We start from the raw sequence: 13,951 nt of genomic DNA, 5'->3' as shown, positions 1-13,951 counted from the left end.
CCTGGGGTGGGCAGGACCCCGAGGCCCAAAGGGGAGGAGGGGAGTCAGGCACCCTCATGTGCGTGAAATGAAGTCAAGTCCCCAGAGCGACTTAAATCCTGTCTTGGGGAAATAACAACGTGGGCGGGAGAGTGTCGTCATCCCTGTGGCTCTGACCCACTCCCGAACCTCCGCCTTCTGGGCAAGGGTCTGTCTGAGACGACAGGAGGCCCTCCTTAACCCTCCTGTGCAAATAATATAAGATGGTCTCGACCATTCCCGATGTCGAGTTTCAGTGCAGTTCCATGAGTCTTAGAGCCTCTGCCAGTGTCGGGATATACAACAAATTCACACACTGGCTCTGTTCTGCCGCCGGTACCTCCAGCGGATACAAAGTCTTAGAGAACAAGGAAGAGCAGCGGACTCAGCATGTCTCCAGCACCGGTGGTTTGCTATAATGACACAGGAGAGAAGAGCCGTGCAGGATGCAGCGGGGCCTCCTCTAGCAGCATTTAAAACAGTTACTCCCTGGGAGCTCCCCTCTGCTCGCTAGACGGAGTGCTGCTCCTTCCATGAATCCTTTAGTAAAGACAATTAGATCTTCTAAATCGATCAGTTCCTCCCTTTTCCTTTTTTCTTTTTTCTTTCTTTTTTTTTTTTAAGAATTTATTTATTTATTTGACAGAGAGAGAGAGACAGCCAGCGAGAGAGCGAACACAGGCAGGGGGAGTGGGAGAGGAAGAAGCAGGCTCCCAGCAGAGCATGGAGACCAATGCCGGGCTCGATCTCAGGACCCTGGGATCACACCCTGAGCCAAAGGCAGACGCTTAATGACTGAGCCACCCAGGCGCCCCATCCCTTTTCCTTTTTTCTGATCAAAATAGGTATTAAAAATTGTTTTCTTACAAAAGCAACGTTCTCTATATATCATAGATACAGAAACTAGAATTTTGTGTAGAACATAGAAGGATACAGAAGAAAAACTGGTAGTAATTCCAGCCCTTTCAAATTACTTTTATGTGTACATATACTTTTTACGTACCCAAGTACAATCAGAACTTTTACTAGCAACCACCCCGCCCCCATATAACAATATAGTATTTTTTTAAGATATTATTTATTTATTTGAGAGAGAGAGAGAGGGAGTGAGCGAGAGCAAGAGAGCACAAGCACGAGGAGCGGCAGAAGCAGGCTCCCCGCTGAGCAGGGAGCCCGGCACGGGGCTCAATCCCAGGACCCTGGGACCGTGATGTGAGCTGAAGGCTGCCGCTTAATCAACTGAGCCACTCAGGTGCCACTAGGGCTCAGCTGGCTAAGCGGCGGACTCTTGGTTTCCATTCCGGTCATGATCTTGTGGTGATGAGATCAAGCCCAGGGTCAGGCTCGGTGCTCAGTGTGAAGTCTGCTTCAGGTTCTCTCTCCGTCTCCCTCCAGCTTGAGTGTTCTCTCTCTAGCTCAACTAAATAAATAAAATATTTAAAACAAACAAAAAACCCCCAATATATTACTCAATACCATTTTGGCACGGTGCTCCATTATGTCACTGGGAAGAACATCCTCGCAGCCAAGTCGGTGGCCAGGGGTAGAACGAGCACACAGGAGGAGAGCAGCCTTAAACTTCTGAAACGTGCAAGCAGAGTAGTTGGACCAATCGACACTCCCACAAAAGTGGGTTCTGAATTCCCCAGCACGGTATTACATTTTTTTTCAGTGATTGTCAATTTGGTAAGTGAAAATGGCATTCAATTATTTTAATCAATTATTTTAATTAATGATTAAAGCTTATTGATTGCTGTAACGTTAAGATGTGAAATCCTGGCTTGTACAAAGAGCCTTGAGGGACAAAGTGAAGAGGACACATTTCCTAACAAACTCTTAAGTCATTGCCTGTTGGTTTCTTGGTCTCTTTTCTTTTTCTTTCTCGTATGAGGAACCCAGCTGCTCCTATTATTGATTTTACATCCTGTGTTTCTGGTAATCCTTATGAATGTTGTTGTATTTGGCATGGAATAGTCTAGATATTTTCCCCTCTAAATGAGCTAGAGAGATGTGTGGAAATATAATAGAAAGCAGAATAGAAACTATAGAAAGTCCAGAATTTTTTTCTGATCAGACCTCTTCTGGTTGAGAGACTGCCTTCTTTCTCTTTGAAATCCCTTTTCGTTTTTGTGAAATATACTTTGCCCATATAACATTTCCTCTTTTGATGGTCTTTATTTGTAAGAAACTCAGTGTATGTCTCGTATGGCACTTCTGTTGCACAATTTTCTTGACTCCTGCTCTATTTCTTTATCCTTTAAAGAATAGAGGTTAAGAAATTAGAAAGAAAAGGAAATTTACATTCTTACTGGTATTTTTCAACTTTCTTAGACTTTGGTCCTGAAACAGTGGTATTGAAGGATTCTTATGCACACTGCTTTTCTGTTTATTGGCCAGCATTGTTCTATTCCTTCCCAGGAATGATTAGTATTTGTGGAATTTGTGAGTGTAAATTATATGTGACAAAAACACAAGATTATTCAGATAGGAAATAATATTCCTGTGAGACCCTCTGGTGACCCAGATAAGGGGGGATCCACTGGAGTTCTTTTTATTTTCTTTCTTTTTCTTTTTTTTTTCTTTTTTTCTTTCCTTTTTTTTTTTTTTGGAGTTATTTTTCTAATGATGTTGCTGAATTTATTTTAATTACCTCACATTCTCTCCTAGCTTCTCTTGTCCCAGAGACACACATTGGCAAGGAGGTCCAGGGTGGTCAGGCAGGCAGTTTTTGCCCAGGGATTGAATTAATTTGGCCCACGTAGCCCTCAAGGCCTTTCCCAATCTTCACGAAGTACATCAACAAAATGAAACCTAAAATTCATGATAGAACAAAACTATATACGTAGCAGATGACAATTTCAGACCCGACTTCATAAAAGAAATCCTCAGATCAAAAAATCAGCTTTAACTGTGGTGTTTCCAGCTGTATATTCCATCTGGTAGCTATAAACCACATGGCATTTAAATCAGTACAAACTAAATAAGACTAAAATTCAGTTCCTCAGTCACACCTGCCACACATTGTAAGTGCTCAGTAGTGCCATGTGGCTCATTCTGGTTGAGTAACTATTACTCTTGTGAGGGAAATGCAAATAGAAAGTCTCCAGAAGTCAAATGCATTCATGCTATTGCCCAAACACTTGTGAGTTTAGGCTTTTTTTTTTTTTTTAAAGATTTTATTTATTTATTTGGCAGAGATAGAGACAGCCAGCGAGAGAGGGAACACAGCAGGGGAGTGGGAGAGGAAGAAGCAGGCTCCCAGCGGAGGAGCCCAATGTGGGACTCGATCCTGAAACGCCAGGATCACGCCCTGAGCTGAAGGCAGACGCCTAACGACTGCGCTACGCAGGCGCCCCGTGAGTTTAGGCTTTTGTTCAGGAATAACTTTCAGCGAAACTCCAGTGGAAGAGGAATGTACATCCCCAGCCCACTGATGTTGGGCTTATTCATGGAAATTGCTCCGCCAGTGGTCATGTTGATGGAGACTTGAACTGTGCTTGCTTTCTTGCTTTCCCGTCTCCAGCACGAGTATTGTAGTTCTTGGTCCAAAGGAGATGAAACGCTTTTGGACTTCACCTTCAGGTAACATCCAAACCTGTTAAACCCAGTCTGTTTGTCCAATCCCAGCTGACCTGCAGCTGTGTGAGTGAAAAATAAATACTTCCTGTTGGGTGCCATTGAGCTTTGGGTGGTTTGTTACACAGCATTATTGCTGATATGCTAACTGATATCAGGTTACTCGCTCACCTTTTTTGTATAAATTGCTTTCCCTGCTTTGAATATTCTCCCCATCTTTGTCCACCTGGAGAAATCCTAGTGTACTTCCAGTTCCACATTCAAACATCACATCTGCTATAAAATCTTCCTGGATTTGTTTTCCTCCACCGTATAAATATAGGAAAATATTCTGTTTTCTGTTTTTAGTGCAACATGCGTGTGTATATATCTTCATTTGTTCACCTGTCACTAACATACCCTGCCTGCCAGGCACTACGCAGGATAATGGAGATGCAAACAAAACGTAGCCGGTGTCCTCATGGCCCTAGTGAACTTTTTTTCACACTTCTAGTACCGCATTTTTATCATGCTGCGTTATAACTTTTTTCTTTCTCATTCTGTGCTCCACAAAGACAAGGATCATATTTTATTCCTCTTCCATCCTTGGGACTGCATTTGCCAACTTAATAAATCTGAAGCTATTTTGCTTATAATTTGACTTCCCATTTTTACCGAAGTTCTGCATACTAGTTTATAGAATCAAATAGTTCCACAGTATTTTCAAGAAAAGGAGCAGACTTCCAGCTTCCTTTTTCCTAGAAGCAAATGCTTTCATCTCCTTTAGATATGATTTTTGGTATCGTATCTATATTTCTAATAACATGCCACCATTACTACTCCTTGATTTTTCCATTGTAAATATTACCTCTGACATCCTATTATAGAAAATGAAAATTTATGTCTCTGCCTTTCCAACCTCCCACTCTTCCTGTCCCTCACCCCATCATTCCAGTGAAGATATGTTGTAATTTTACATAGATCAATTTCTTAAATTGCTATGATCCAAAAATTTTATTCACGATGGAGCCATGTCGTAAACCATGATTATTTTTCTTTTCCTGTTCAACCATTGTTTTTCTAGAGTTTATAACTGAGTATTGTTTGCTTATATTTCTTGTATTACCATGAATCCAGCCCCAAGCTCTGCTCCAGTTGTCTAAATCTCCTAATTTCCTTTTTCCTCTCCTGCAGTTTTCTGACTGCTCCTGTCTGCAAAGCCATCATCCTGAATTCTCTCTCTTCCACCATCCGGAGGATCCCCTTAGCCTCTCCCACTCTGTCTCTTCTTTTTTGGGCACCCCTTGTCTTTGTCTTCCTTGGTTTGCTCTCTCGTTTTGGTGAAGTACATTGTAGGGACAAATAAAAATGAAAAATAAAGGCTTAAAAGTTTTATTTAAAAGATAAAGGCTTCGGGGTGCCTGGGTAGCTCAGTCAGTTAAGTGTTTGCCTTCGGCTCAGGTCATGATCTCAGGGTCCTGGGATCAAGCCCCATGTGGGGCTCCCTGCTCAGCGGGGAGTCTGCTTCTCCCTTTACCCCACCCCCACTTGTGTGTGCTTTCTCTCTGAAATAAATAAAATCTTAAAAAAAAAAACAACTTCCCACTGTCCTTCACTTTAAAAAAAAAAAGATAAAGGCTTAAACAGTGAAATAGAGGGGATTAAGAACACACTTATCTTTTTTTGAGAGAGAGAGAGAGAGAGAGAGAGCATGCCAGTGAACAGTGGGCTGGGGGGAGCAGAGGGAAAGGGAGAGAGAGAATCTTATCTTAAGCAGTTTCCATGCCCAGCATGGAGCCTGGACAAGACACGGGGCTTGATCTCATGACCCTGAGGTCATGACCTGGATGGAAATCAAGAGTTTCATGCTTAAATGACTGAGTCACCCAAGAGCCCCAAGAACACACTTATCTTGAGGAGCACTGAGAAATGTATACAATTGTTGCGCATTATACATCTGAAACTAGCATAGCACTGGATGTTAACTATACTTGAATAAAAAATAAACTAAAAATAAAGGCTTAATTCTCCCTGTTGAAAAGAAGAAAATTCCTCCTTTCATGTTTCTTAAAGCATTTACTTTAGAAAGCTTGTAAGTTCTTTCTAGGGTATGTATATAAACCTTTTTAGAGGAAAAATCCTCTTGCCAGCTTTATGATGCAGGGATGTCTTATCAAGAACCTAGGAGCTATCGTCTCAAAATAAAAATATCAAGGGAGAGAGCATTCCTATCTCCCAGTTTCTGTGGCAGGGGAGGACCCTGTGAGTTCCTCATTCCAAGTTGCAAAACTACCTCCTGTGATAAAGATAGAACAAGTTTATTTTTCCTTTGGATAAAGCTAATTAGCAAACCTAGATGGCCAGTCCAATTACCAGGTGAATTTAGGAAAAACTATGTGTGACAAACGGCACTAAGTTCTCTTACTCGAGGGCTATTTTTTCTCTTGAAACCATGTGTATAATGGCTCATATCGCCCTGGCTTATAAAAGGGCAAGAGTTTCTTCTGTGTTTGCAGTCTCTCAGCAGATCGTCTGTGATGTGTTGTCACATTCTGCTTTACTGCTTATTCAATATTACCTTTGTGGACAGGTTCTCTAGGTTGGGAGAAGATTTTGTTTTTAATTATATTTCTCCAACTGCATTCACTAGTGGTTTCCTAGTATAGGGGATCTGGGAAGTAAGTGTTCTGAGTTACTGCATTTCTGAAAATATCTTTATTCTAACCTCAAATTTAATTTTTAGTTTCGCTGGATATGGAATTAAAGGTTGGACGTGTTTTTCCTTTAGACTTTTGGTAGGCATGGCTCCATTGTCTCTGGCTTCCAGAGTTGCTGTTGAGAAGTCGGAAGCCATTCTGATTTCCGGCCTCCTGTATGTGACCTGTTCTCCCCTCTGGAAACTTGTAGGATACTCATTCTCTCTGTCTCCAGTGCTCTTCAATTTCACAGTGATGTGCTTTGGGGTGGGTCAATTTTCTTCTTTGTGCTGAGTACTCACAGTCTGGAAATTCACATTATTCAGTTCTGGAAAATCTGCTTAAATTGTTTCCTTGACGATTTCGTCCCCTCCAGTTTCTCTGTTCCTGTTTATAGAGTACCCTATTTATCAGACACTCGGTCTCCTCGGCTGGTTTTCTTTTCTTATTTTTCTCCCATGCTTTCCATTTCTTTGTGTGTTTTACTCTTCTTTCTGGAGGTTTCCTCAACTTTACCTTCCACTGCTTCTATTTTGTGACTCAGTCTTGTTGTCATGATTTTAATTTCTAAGTCTTCTTTTTGTTCCTTGGACCAATTTTTTCATGGCACCCTGTTATCATTGCATGGATAATATTTCTTCTCTTATTCCCTAAACGCATGAATTATATTATTTTAGCATAGTTTCAGTTTCTCCCAACTGATTATTTTGTGTCTGTGTTGGATTTGTCTTCCATGGTAGATGCTTTCCTGAGACGTCTTGCTGCCGGCACACATTTAAGAATGAACACTTACCAGCTAACCGGAAGCTCTGAATGCAAAAGTGGGGCTTCGTGGCTTCAGCCGTCTGAGCCCTTGCTCTGGAAATCTTTCTGCTTCCTGTTTGGATGGGAGCTGGCATCCTGGAAACTGCATGGACAGCAAGGCTGGGCAAGGGCTGTCTCGGCATCCAGAATGCCCAAATTCACAGAATTCCTTTGTTTTCAGTGTGGCTGCTTCCCATGGGGTTTGGAGTCTCCTCACCAGACCCTCTCCTCACTCTCTTCAGGAAATACGTGTCTGGCCTTCGGTAGGAGAGGGTAGAAGGCTAGTGACCTGCTGAACAGAATTGGGGTGACCGGGGCTCTGATCACTTGCTAAACAGCATTTCGACTAATCCTTTCTGCCTTAGGTTTCTTCTTCATGACCACGTCCAGAGAGACCAGGTATCACCAATTTCTCCAACGTTTGGGGATTCGAAGGTGCCAGCAGGGTCGGCTTGGTGCTTTCCCCACTGCAAGCTTGGGACTTGAATTCTTGGATCAAATACATTATTTACTCCTCACCCATCTGCTTGTTAGTTTCCAAAATGTCCTTCTGGGGTCTTCTCTCCCATTCTCCCTGTGTTTGCCCATCTGTACTTCCAAGCTGCTGTTTTTATCTGGACTCGTCTCCCCAAGCCATGATCTTCCGTTGGCTTCCAGAGCGCCACATTTCTAGCCCCTCTCCTTTCTTACGGCCTCTGCTTCCCTACTGTCGGGGAACAGGGACGAGTGCCCCAGGACTACAGTCTCTGTTCCCAGTCATCTCATCCAGACTCATGGTTTTCAACAATATGTCTCTGCTGGTGACACCCAAATTCACATCTCTAGGCATGGCCTCTTCCTGTTTGAGTAGATACTAGAAGGAAATGAGAGGCAAGCCCCCTTCCCCCCCCCCCCCCCGGGCACCTGGGAAAGGCATGTTCTGGGCACAGGAGCGGCACGTGCCAGCGCTGGAGGTGGGGTTTCTGTCACATCCTGAGAAGCAGCTAGAGTGGCCTTTGGCAGGGAGGACGGATGGTTTGGTGTGTGTTTCTGGGTGACGCCGTGGCTGCTGAGTGGAGAATGGACGGAGGGGGCAAACATGCTTACATCCGATGTTTATAGTCACAAACCATAAACTACAATTCCATAACCTACGGGATTACATTAGCCTTGAACCGCCCAAATTTCCCAACTGCAGAGATCATGCCATAGCCTGACCCAAGGACACTACAATCCCGCTTGTAAAGCACAATTTCTTTGACGCCCTTTGTGATGAGAGACACACTTATAAAATCCATTGTCGGAGAGACACAATCGTGTCATAAAATTAGGTGTGGATTTGAAGTACGCGTCCAGCAAGAGTTCCACTTCTGGAGTGATGGGAGGGGGGACAATGAAGGTGTCTTTCGATGTAACGGAGTGATCCTCCCGGCAGGGACTAGGGGCTGGGACGAGCAGGGTCGGGGTTCTGTGGAGGGAGAGCGGCCGTGGCACCTGCTCCTTTCTTCAAAGAGCTATTCCTTTTCCCCGGGGGATGCGTTTCCTCCCGAGATGCTGCAGGGCTGTTCGCAGCCTTGCTGTGGAGGGGAGCCTTCACCTGTGAACGTTTTCCAAGCAGGCACAGATGGGGCACAGGAGGTGGCCCGAAAGTGACGTATTTCTCCCTGACGTGTGAGCTCTCATGAAACGACTGCGCAGGAAGAGAGGCTTGAAGAAGATCCTCGTTGCCCGAGGCTCCTTTCTCCACCCTCCACATGGATGCAACTCAGACTCGAGGCGAGCCCTCCGGACTGCGGTTCCAGGGAAGCCCCGCCTGGGGGGCTGTGAGAGTCCCCTGTTTCCTGTCACAGCAGACAATTCCCGGTTGAGGTAAACTGCCCCAAAGAACAGCTCTGTGGATCCTGGTTGCTTCTGAATTCCAGAAGGCTCCCCCCACCCCCTCCTCCCCACTTCCACCTGTGAATTCTGAGAAGGTGTGGGGTTTGCCTCTTCATCCGGGGGCTCCCTGGCTCTCTCACCCAATCTCTCACTCCCACCTTTTCCGCTTGGTCCCTAAGTAGTCTTGGAGCAAACACCATCTGCCACAAAGGAAATACTTTAGAACTCGAGTTTACATGTTTGAAATTCAGCCCCCACAGAGCTACCTAGCTTTGACACAGAATGAACTCTTAGGCCAAAGAAACCCCTTAAGACACAGATTCACTGTGAGTGACCAAGGCTGTGGTGGTGAGGTCAAGGGGAAGGCGGAGGGGAGAAATGAAAGAGCATTAGGGGATAATTTTACAGAGTGTGATAAGACAGGGTCAGAGACATTCGGTCTCTAGACGAAAGAAGACATATTTGTCACACCTGAATTGCCATCTGAGACTCTTTCTGCCACCAAAGCTCCAAATTTCCAGAGTTTGGGCTGAGAAGTTAGAGGGGGGTCTCAGCAGCAGCGGCGGCCCCTCCTACTGGCCTGTGCCACAGGAGACCAGGTGGCAAAAACAATGAAATCGGGTGCCAGGGAAGGATCTACGAAGTCCATGCAATGGGCGTGACAAAGCCGTGGGGCCTGCCTGCAGGAAATGGGCATCAAGGGAGTGATGCCTACAGATTCAGTGGCAAAGCCATGTCTGCAAAGAACCAGACCCAAGGAGTGTATCTTATGGCCTTGCTACTCAAACTGTGGTCCGTGGACCAGCGGCTTCAGCATCACCTGGGAGCTGCTGGTTAGAAATACAGAACTTCAGGCCCATTCAGGCCAAATCAACATTTGCATTGCAGCCAGACACTTGGGCTGTTTGTGTGCACATTGAAGTTTGAGAAACTCTGTTTTGAGTGTTCCAAATGACGTGCTGGCGAGTACTCCTTCTACTCATAGTCTGGAAGGGTCTATATGTTACTACATCATAAAGTAGCCGACCGTGGAGATCTAAGGGACCCCGAGCGTCAGGGATGTGATGCTGGGCAGCCTGTATTGGGGTGGACCTCAAAGTTTGGACCCGACACGCCTCAGTTTCCCCTCTGGAGTCAGTCTTAAACTTCTATACAGTAACCCTCCTTGTTCATGTCTACTTGTGCTAGTGTTTCTGCGGGACAAATTCTTATAAGTGGGCACATTGCAGATATTGCCAAATTTCCCAACAAAAAAGTTCACCCATGTGTGTTCCTGCTAACGGTGTTGAGAATACATATTCTCACCCTCTTGCCAATATTACTTATCAATCTTCAATTCTGGCATCTGGAAACACACAAAAATTATATTTAGTAATTTAAATTTACATTATGGGAGAGTTGAACTTCGTTTCATATTTAGTGGTCATTTGTATTTTTTTCCCATAATTAATCTGCTCCTATACTTTCCTTATTTTTTAATAAGGTATTTTCCCCATAATTGATTTGTCCCTACGCTTTGAATATGAGGAAGTGATTTTGGCCTCTCTTATGTGTTGCGGATATCTTGTTTTAATTTCATGGAGGGCACACACACACGCACCTGTACAGTGATGTTTAGAAATGTAAAACTGTTATGTAGTCATATTTATTTGTCATGTCCTTTGTGACTTCTAGGTTTCATGGTGGTGTTTCGGAATGCCTTCTCTGTTCCTAGTTTGTAAAAAATGGGCACCAACGAAAACAGCACTTTTTGTCTGCTTTTTAAAAATGGAAATCTTTGCTTCATGTAAAATGAATTTGGACTAACAGAAAAAAGAGTTAAGAATTCACTCTGTTTTCTCCAAATGGTTAACAGATTATCCTTACAGATTTTCTCATAGAACAGGTTTTCCTCATTGCTTTGAAGGGCCACCTTTAAATAATGTACCGAATTTTTCATATGCACTTGAGTTTATTTTTGTACTTTTTATTCCATTTGTCTGTCTGCCAATTCCATGCTGTTTTCTTCTAAATAATTATTATTGTAGATTTGCAGTGTATTTTAATATTGGGAGGGCTGGCCCCCATATATGGGCCTCTTCCCATCTCTCCCCCAGGGACTTCCTTGGCTCTTCTCATATGTATTCTTACAGGCAGTAATAATCATCAAGCTGACATTTACACACCTACTCTGTGCCAGGTGCTGTTATAAATACTTTATATGTGTTAATTAATTTAATGTTTTATTGCAACAACTTGTACTATTTCCATTTTGCACGTGAGGAGAGAGACATAGAGCTAGTGAGTAACTTGCCTACATTTTCACAGTGGAAGTCAGAAGCATTACCTTGCTCTTTTGATTGGGGTTGAGTTTTAGACAGTTTGTATTAGGAACGATCAACTTTGGGGTGCCTGGGTGGCACAGCGGTTGGGCGTCTGCCTTCGGCTCAGGGTGTGATCCCGGTGTTATGGGATCGAGCCCCACATCAGGCTCTTCCGCTGGGAGCCTGCTTCTTCCTCTCCCACTCCCCCTGCTTGTGTTCCCTCTCCCGCTGGCTGTCTCTATCTCTGTCAAATAAATAAATAAAATCTTTAAAAAAAAAAAAGGAACGATCAACTTTTTTACCATTTTACATCTTCCCACGATGAGCAGAGATACTAACAACACTGCTTTATCAGGTTAATGGGAGGATTACCAGAGACAACGCCTGACAGAGCCTTGTAAGGACCTATACTATAATTACAAAGTGTTGGCTATTATTATTATCGATGCTATTATTTATTTAAATCGTTTATGCTTCTCTGATTTTTTATGGTTACTTTATGTGGATCATGTGCATTTCTAACCAGAAATATGTGCAAATGTATCATTTGCAAATACCTTCTCTCATTCAATAGGTTGCCTTTCTGTTTTATTGGTTTCTTTGTGCAAAAGCTTGCTAGTTTGATGCGGTCCCAAGAGTTCATTTTTGCATTTGTGTCGGTTGCCTCAGGAGACAGATCCGAAAACTCTTGCCGAGGCCCATGTGCGAGAGATTAGTGCCGAGGTTTTCTTTTAGGAGTTGTATGGTTTCAGGTCTCGCAGTCAGGTCCTTAGTCCGTTCTGAGTTTATTTTTGTGTATGGTACAAGAAAGTGGTCCAGTTTCCTACTTTTGCAGGTAGCTGTCTGGTTTTCCTAACCCCATCTATTACAAAGACTCATTGTGTATTCTCGCCTCCTTTGTCATCGACTGACTGTATAAACATGGGCTTACGGTAACCACACTTACCCTCAAGAGCTATTGCGTGTGTAATGTGTAGGACTGTCAAGTCACCGTGCTGTAACTTCAAACTAATATAACTTTGTATGTCAATGATACTTCAGAAAAGAGAATATATCCTTATAAATTATGTTTGTTTTTATAACTATTGTGAATGCAATATTTTCTTTCATTTTATTTTTTATTTTTTTATTTTTTTTAAAGATTTTATTTATTTATTTGACAGAGAGACAGCCAGCAAGAGAGGGAACACAAGCAGGGGGAGTGGGAGAGGAAGAAGCAGGCTCCCAGCAGAGGAGCCTGATGTGGGGCTCGATCCCATAACGCCAGGATCACGCCCTGAGCTGAAGGCAGATGCTTAACGACAGAGCCACCCAGACGCCCCTCTTTCATTTTATTTTTAACTGGTTTCCATTTAATTATAGAAAAGCCTTTGGTTTTTTTTTTTTTTTTTTAGATTGTATTTAATTATTTGGGGGGGCATGAGCAGGAGGGGGGAAGCGGGAGGGGGAGTACAGACTCCCCGCTGAGCAGGGAGCCCAACGTGGGGCTCCATCCCAGGACCCTGAGGTCATGACCTGAGGCTAAGGCAGAAGCTTAACCGACTGAGCTACCCGGGAGCCCCGAGCCTTTGGTTTTTGTTTGTTAATTTCATAAACTGTCCCCTTACTAAGTTCTCCAGTTGTTTCTAAAAAAATGTTTCAGTTGATGCTTTTAAATTTCAGGAATATAATCATAGCAGCTACAAATTAGGATACGAGGGGCTCCTTCTCTGTGGGCTGTTTCTCATTTTGTTCTCTCCTCTAATTGGATTGAGTCAGGCTTTTAGAACCGTGGTGAATAAAGTGACAATGGCCATCCTTGCTTTTTCCTACGTCTAACTAGGGCAACTTCCAGGGTGGCATCATTAAACGTGGTGCTCTGGGCCATTTTGTGGAAAATACCCATCTTTCACTGTTTTACTAAAGATTAAAAAAAAACACACACACACAAGAATGAATCTTGGATTTCATCAATTATTATTGTGTTGTTCATTCTTTTATTGATCAACATAGGACTTCCGATAAATTTCCAATTATAGAACCAATGCACAAATAACATGCTATTGTTTGAAGACCGCTGGATTTCATTTGCTAACATTTAACCGTTGGTTGGAAGTGTGTTTCAGTATTCCTCTGAGTGCCTGGGGTGCAGATTTCTTTTTCTGTGCTGGCCTTGGCAGGTTTCAGAGTAGGGGTTTTGCTGCAAGAAACTAATTCGCAAGAGAAAGGAATGAATTCACTCCTGGACCTGGCGGGGCTGGCTTTTCTTTGTAAGTCTGGGACAGCTTTCCATGCTCCTTTCTTAGCTCTTGGTCTGTTTTCCATCATCGGTTCTTCTTCAATCCTAGTTCTTATTTTGTATATTTGTGCTTCCTCTTTATTTTATTTTATTATTTTTTTTAATTTTATTTTACTTTATTTTATTATTTTGATGATTTTGTTAGCTAGGAGATGTGTGTGTGTGTGTGTGTGTTAATAAACTAGATTGACTTAGGGTTCTTTATTCATATTAATTTCTAACTTTTACCATTTTAATGACTTTCTCTGGATTTTTTTTTTTTTTTTTTTTTTTTTTGCCAGGCTCTTACCTGGATGCCTAATTTATTTTTATGCTTTCTGTTAGAAATGTAAGCCTTAGGTATAGTCAGCAGACTTCGGTGTGTAACAGTTTTATTTTCTAGGTAATATGAGAATGATAAGTTTTTCTTCTATTTTCCTTACTGAGGTATTATTCACAGA

General features: G+C 43.0%; 1 long non-coding RNA gene across 3 annotated transcripts in view; it reads left to right on the top strand.

The window, feature by feature from the left end:
* LOC130543785 (uncharacterized) overlaps nt 1-13,951 on the top strand; it is a 55,726-nt gene that overhangs the window by 18,192 nt on the left and 23,583 nt on the right. The gene's annotated exons all lie outside the window — the stretch shown is intronic.

The sequence above is a fragment of the Ursus arctos genome, unplaced genomic scaffold (genome assembly GCF_023065955.2).
Source record: "Ursus arctos isolate Adak ecotype North America unplaced genomic scaffold, UrsArc2.0 scaffold_16, whole genome shotgun sequence".
Taxonomy (NCBI): domain Eukaryota; kingdom Metazoa; phylum Chordata; class Mammalia; order Carnivora; family Ursidae; genus Ursus; species Ursus arctos.
This window is presented reverse-complemented; position numbering and strand designations above follow the sequence as displayed.